The sequence below is a fragment of the Arachis stenosperma genome, chromosome 9 (assembly GCF_014773155.1).
Source record: "Arachis stenosperma cultivar V10309 chromosome 9, arast.V10309.gnm1.PFL2, whole genome shotgun sequence".
NCBI classification, from domain to species: Eukaryota; Viridiplantae; Streptophyta; class Magnoliopsida; order Fabales; family Fabaceae; genus Arachis; species Arachis stenosperma.
In genome coordinates, this window is record NC_080385.1 from 117,805,559 (window position 1) to 117,812,471 (window position 6,913).

Consider the following 6,913-nt stretch of genomic DNA (forward strand, 5'->3'; position numbering starts at 1 on the left):
TTTGTTGGGAAAGAATTTTATACGGCCAAGTGTCTCTCCGTGGGGTGCTCCAGTGTTACTGGTGAAGAAGAAGGATGGGAGTATGCGGCTCTGTGTGGATTACAGGCAGTTGAACAAGGTTACAATAAAGAATAAGTACCCACTACCGAGAATTGATGATCTCATGGATCAGTTACAAGGAGCTGGAGTTTTCTCCAAGATTGATTTGCGATCCGGTTATCACCAGATAAGGGTGAGGGGTGAGGATATCCCTAAGACCGCCTTCAGAACTCGTTATGGTCATTACGAGTACACTGTGATGTCTTTTGGATTGACGAACGCTCCTGCAGTGTTTATGGATTACATGAATAGAGTTTTCCGTCCGTTTCTGGATAAGTTCGTTGTTGTCTTCATTGATGACATACTGATTTACTCCAAGACTGAAGAAGAGCATGCAGAACACTTGAGGACCGTGTTGCAGATTCTATAGGAGAAGAAACTCTATGCAAAACTGTCTAAGTGTGAGTTTTGGAAGAGTGAGGTGAAGTTTTTGGGTCACGTGGTGAGTAGGAAGGGAATAGCCGTAGATCCAACTAAGGTGGAGGCGGTGATGGATTGGAAACAACCAACCACCATAACAGAGATAAGGAGTTTTCTGGGTTTAGCTGGCTATTACCGAAGGTTTATCAAGGGCTTTTCACAGATAGCATTGCCAATGACAAAATTAACCCGCAAGGACACTCCATTTGTTTGGACTCCCGAGTGCGAGGAGAGCTTTCAGACATTGAAGAAAAAGTTGACTACTGCACCTGTGTTAGTGTTGCCCGAGCCGAATGAGCCATTTGAGGTGTATTGTGATGCCTCATTGAAGGGTTTAGGGTGCGTGCTGATGCAGCATCGTAATGTGGTGGCGTATGCCTCACGACAGTTGAGACCTCATGAAGTTAGTTACCCTACGCACGATTTGGAACTCGCTGCGGTTGTGTTTGCCTTGAAGGTGTGGAGGCATTATCTCTATGGGATTAAGTTCCAAGTTTTCTCTGATCATAAGAGCTTGAAGTATCTCTTTGATCAGAAAGAGCTTAATATGAGGCAGAGAAGGTGGATGGAATTGTTGAAGGACTACGACTTTGAGTTGCACTACCATCCGGGAAAGGCGAATGTAGTGGCGGATGCGTTAAGTCGAAAGTCATTATATGCGGCTTGGATGATGCTTCAAGAGGAGAAGTTGCTCAAGGGATTCGAGAGTCTGAAAATTGGTACTCAAGAAGTATCCGGAACCTTGTGTTTGAGCCGATTAGAAATCTCAAGTGACTTTAAGTCCGAACTCCTAAAGGCTCATCAAAATGATGAAGCTTTATGGAAGGTGTTACCGGCCATTGAGCAAGGAAAACAGTGGAGGGTGTCGGAAGAAAAAGATGGGTTATGGAGATTCAAGGGTAGGATCATTGTGCCGGATGTTGGCACTTTGAGGCAAGATATTTTAGAGGAGGCACACAAAAGTGGATTCTCCATTCACCCGGGAAGTAATAAGATGTACCATGATTTAAAGGCGATGTTTTGGTGGCCGGGTATGAAGAATGATGTGGCGGAATATGTTTCAAAGTGCTTAACTTGTCAAAAGGTAAAGATTGAACATCAAAGACCTTCCGGGATGTTGCAACCTTTAGAGATTCCGCAATGGAAGTGGGAAAGTATTGCAATGGACTTTGTGTCGGGATTGCCAAGGACTAGGGCTGGTTTTGATGCTATTTGGGTGATTGTGGACCGACTGACGAAGTCAGCTCACTTTTTGCCCATTCGGATGACTTACACCCTTGAGGAGCTAGCACGGTTATACATAAAGGAGATTGTGAGACTCCATGGTGTACCTGCTACTATAATCTCTGATAGAGATCCTCGTTTCACTTCAAGGTTTTGGGGTGCATTTCAGAAAGCTTTTGGAACCCGATTAAGCTTGAGCACGGCTTACCATCCTCAAACAGATGGTCAATCTGAGAGGACGATCCAAACACTAGAGGATATGTTGAGAGCTTGTGTTTTGGACCAACCGGTCAGTTGGGATCGATACATGCCATTAGTGGAGTTTGCATACAATAATAGCTATCATGCGAGCATTGGAATGGCTCCGTATGAGGCCTTGTATGGGAGGAAATGTCAATCTCCGCTATGTTGGTATGAAGCTGGAGAGAAAAGCTTGTTGGGGCCGGAAATGATAGCTGAGACTACTGAACAAGTCAAGAAAATCCGTGATAGGATGCTTACAGCGCAGAGTCGTCAAAAGAGTTACGCCGATCAGAGGCGAAAGCCCTTAGAGTTTGAGGAAGGATACCATGTTTTTCTTAAGGTTACTCCAACCACGGGAGTAGGTAGGGCGATTAAGGCAAAGAAGTTGAATCCTCGATACATTGGTCCATTTCAAATCCTGGAGAGGGTTGGACCGGTGGCGTATCGAATAGCTTTACCACCTCATCTTTCGAACCTGCACGACGTGTTTCACGTGTCGCAGCTTCGGAAGTACACTCCTGATGCTAGCCATGTGTTGGAACCGGAATCGGTTCAGTTAAGGGAAGATTTGACGCTTCCAGTGGCTCCGGTCAGAATTGATGATACTAGTATTAAACGGTTGCGTGGAAAAGATGTTTCGCTAGTCAAAGTGGCATGGAGTCGAGGCGGCGTTGAGGAACACACTTGGGAACTTGAGCCAGAGATGCGATCGGATTATCCGCATTTATTCTCAGGTAATTGCATTTGAATTTTGTGGGCAAAATTCCCAATTAGGTGGATAGAATGTAAAACCCGGTTAATTAACGGCTAATTAACCCATAAATGAGAATTTATTCTAGAAAGCCTAAAATGTGATTTTTATGGCTAAATGTGATAGAGGAGACTGAGACGAGAATTTTGGTACCAATTTTATAGAATTCGGACCAAGATTGGACCGAACGGGCCAAACCGGGCCAATAGGACCTAAAGTGGGCCCTTGGCCCAACATAACTTAACCAAAACCCTAGTTTTCAGCACTCTCTCTCCTCATTTGTTACACACACAAGCTGAAAATTAGAGAGAAAGGGAGAAGAACACTCTCTCAAGTTCTTTCTCTCACTTGATCTTCAAATCACCATAACTTTTGATCTAGAGCTCCGATTGCCGCCCCGTTTGCGGCCACGCGTTCACCGCGGAGAGCTCTACAAAACCCATACAATCAATCTTGAGGTAAGCCACGTGTTGCTGTTCGAAATCTCAGCCCTTATTTTCGAATTTCATGGGTGAAATGTTGAGATTTTGGGTTCTTTGATATTATAGGACCCAACTCTCTTGAAGGAGAAGGTTAATCTTGTCTCCTTGGACCTTGGGTGTGGTAAGATTCTCAACCCTAGTGTATTTTGTTGTTTTATGATGTTTGGGTTTTGAGATGTTGTGTATGGGTATGATGTTTGTGGCTTAGGTTGTGTATGTGTGTATTTTGGAGCTTGATTGGTGACTTTGAAAAGCTTGGAAAGGGTTTGGTGGTGAAAAATCTGTTCTTGGAGGTGTTGAGACCTTGAGGGCTTGTGGATAAGTGGTTTGGAAGTGCTCCGGTGGAGCTTGGGAAATTCGGCTAAGGTATGGTTTCGGTTTCCCGTATCTAATATGTAATGTGGTAGGAAATACTTAGGCTAGAGGCCCTAAGATAGGCATTGAATTGTTGATGTTGTTGAATGATTGAGATATATGATGTGGTCATATATGTGATGATGATTATTGATGCCTTGGTGGTATGATGTATGAGAAATATGCATGTTGTGATATATGCTTGATGATTGGTTATGGTTGAATTGTGGGTTGAACCATGTTGATGGTGAGTATGATATTGATTATGCACAATGATGATTTATTGGAATTGATGTTGTTGAGATTTGGCATGAGGAGTAGTATATGATATGTCAATATGTTTGAGTTTGAGCCACTTGGGTGAAGTGGGCTAAAATGATGAGTTAGTGAGTTGGTATATTGTGGTTATGTGTCAATGTGTGAGTTGAGGAGGCTTGATATTGAATTTGATGCATTTTTGAATTGATTTCAAAGAAAAGGGATGAAATTGGCATGTTTTGATTGATTTTGGAAAGAGTTGAAAATGGTTTGTTTTGAAAATGGCATATTGTGGTTTTGTACGAAAATATGGTTTTTGGGCATACTTTGACGGGACATAACTTGGACTACGGATCTCCGTTTTGTACCAAATCTGTTTAGAAATGAAATTGGATCCGGGATGTCCATGCCGTTCGAAGAACGGGTGAAAAACGATTTAAAATGAGGAAGTTATGTCCGTTGGAAGATTGGGGTGTAAACCTGTGAAATTCTGCAGCTTTTAACTTAGAAAATTTTTAGCAGAATAACCCCTTGCGCGTGGGCGCACCTGGCGCGTACGCGCCGATCTTCCGAAAAGTGCCATCCACGCGTACGCGTGATGTGCGCGGGCGCGCCGATTGTGCTGCACCCAATGCCCAGCCATTTTCCCGAGAGTTATGCCAGAACTGTGCCGGTGTTGTGCCTGGGGCACGAGAACACCCGCGCGTACGCGTGGTTGACGCGTGCGCGTCGATGGGCAAGTTTGGAATCCACGCGTTAGCGTGCATGACGCTTACGCGTCGATGAGTTTTTAAGGCCATCCACGCGTGCGCGTGGAGTGCGCGTACGCGCGGCCCTGTTTTCATCCCAAAGTGGATTTTTGAGTTTTAAAAGCCAAATCTCATACTTCTAAGCCTCCGATCTCACCATTTATGTCTTAAATCATTATGACATGCCTAGCTATTAGAAAGGGGCTAGTGAATGAGGTAACTTGCGAGTGAAGCAAGGGAAATATGAATGATCAATGAGGATCAAGATGATTATGTGAGATGCGGAGGATGGTGGTGGAAGTGCTTGTTATGCCATTGGCCGAAGTGCCGTAATTGTTTATGAATTGGCTGGTTCTGGATTGAACCGTGAGCCGGGATAGCTGTGTAGGCTATGAATAATGGCTGGTTATGGATTTAACCGTGAGCCGTATGGCGGATATGGATGTTGATCCATGGATGAGAATTCATGCATGTTTGTGCTGAATTGTTGATAATTGTGATTTGTACTTCCACTATCTGAGATACGAGTTTCCCTGGGTAGTAGCAGTGGCTAGCCACCACGTGCTCCAGGTTGAGACTTGATACTCTGTTTACCCTATGTCGTCAGGGTGGCCGGGCACTGTGAAATTCCCGGATGAGCTCACTCCCAAATATTCACCTGTGATGGTGATGGATAAATATTCACCTGTGATGGTGATGGATAAATATTCACCTGTGATGGTGATGGATAAATATTCACCAGTGATGGTGATGGATATGGATCATGTTTATGATCAAGCTCATATTGAGCATACTCGAGTTGGGGAGACACGACAGAGGGACAGTCCAGTGGTTAACTGCCAGGATTTGTCGGGTTGGCTCTATAACCGACAGATGATATCATCGGCCACTAGGAACAGGCATTCATCATATGCATCCTATGTGAATTATTTGAGATTGCCTATTTGACTGCATATTAATTGCTATTTGTCTAAATGTCCTAACTGCTCCTATTGGTATATTCTTTGTTTGATATAACTGTGTTTGCTATATTATACTCCTGCTGGTGGTTGGGAGGTCTGAAGGAATTGGAAAGGGAAGTATTAGTTAGACTGAAGAATCTTTAGTCAGATGCCCTTATATGGTTTAGCTTGTTTATAAGCTTTGATATTATCTGGAGGAAGTTCTAGGATTGCCTTTGGCTTTCCTCTATTATTATGTATTATATATGTGGAAGCTGTTACCATGCTGGGGACCTCTGGTTCTCACCCATGCGGATTTTGTGGTTTTCAGATGCAGGACGTGAGGTTTCCCGCTGAGGCATGCTGGAGACTTCTTGATTGCGAAGATTCCTTGTTCTTGGGGACCATGTTTTTGGTTTATATGTTTTGTTTAGATACTTATATCTCCATTAAATAATACAAACTGTGATGACTCCTCTTATGGGAGATTTTGGAGAATAGGTTTTCTGTATTTGTGTCCCTTTGGGTTTCCTTTGGGGTTTTCCTTATTTTATCATATGTATATATTGTTATGCTCGGACCGGTTATCTTCGCATCCGGATCTTGAGTCTTGATATTCCTGTTTTTGACACTCTTTTGTATATATATATAATCACGCGTGGGGTTATCCCTGTTCGTTATGTTATCGATCTGAGTGTTGCGCTTTAAGGTTGCGGTTTTTGTTTACCCCTTTTTCTACAAAGGCTCCTAGTTATAATCAATTATTCATATTACTATACGTACTAATTTTTGTTTTAGAGGTCGTAATACCTTACCATCTCTGAATTATGACTTAAGCATAAGGCTCTGTATGGTAGGGTGTTACAGAGGACCTAACAGAAATCTTCAAAGAAGAAGAACCCATGGCAGCCGAAAACAACAATGATGCCAACAATGCAAGGAAGGTGCTGGGTGACTTTACTGCACCTACTCCCGACTTCTATGGGAGAAGCATCTCTATCCCTGCCATTGGAGCAAACAACTTTGAGCTTAAGCCTCAATTAGTTTCTCTAATGCAACAGAATTGCAAGTTCCATGGACTTCCATTAGAAGATCCTCATCAAGTTCTTAGCTGAATTCTTGCAAATCTGTGACACTGTCAAGACTAATGGGGTTGACCCTGAGGTCTACAGACTTATGCTATTCCCTTTTGCTGTAAGAGACAGAGCTAGAATATGGTTGGACTTACAACCTAAAGAAAGCCTGAACTCTTGGGAAAAGCTAGTCAATGCCTTCTTGGCAAAGTTCTTTCCACCTCAAAAAATTGAGTAAGCTTAGAGTGGAGTCCAAACCTTCAGAAAGAAGGAAGGAGAATCCCTCTATGAAGCTTGGGAAAGATACAAACAATTGATC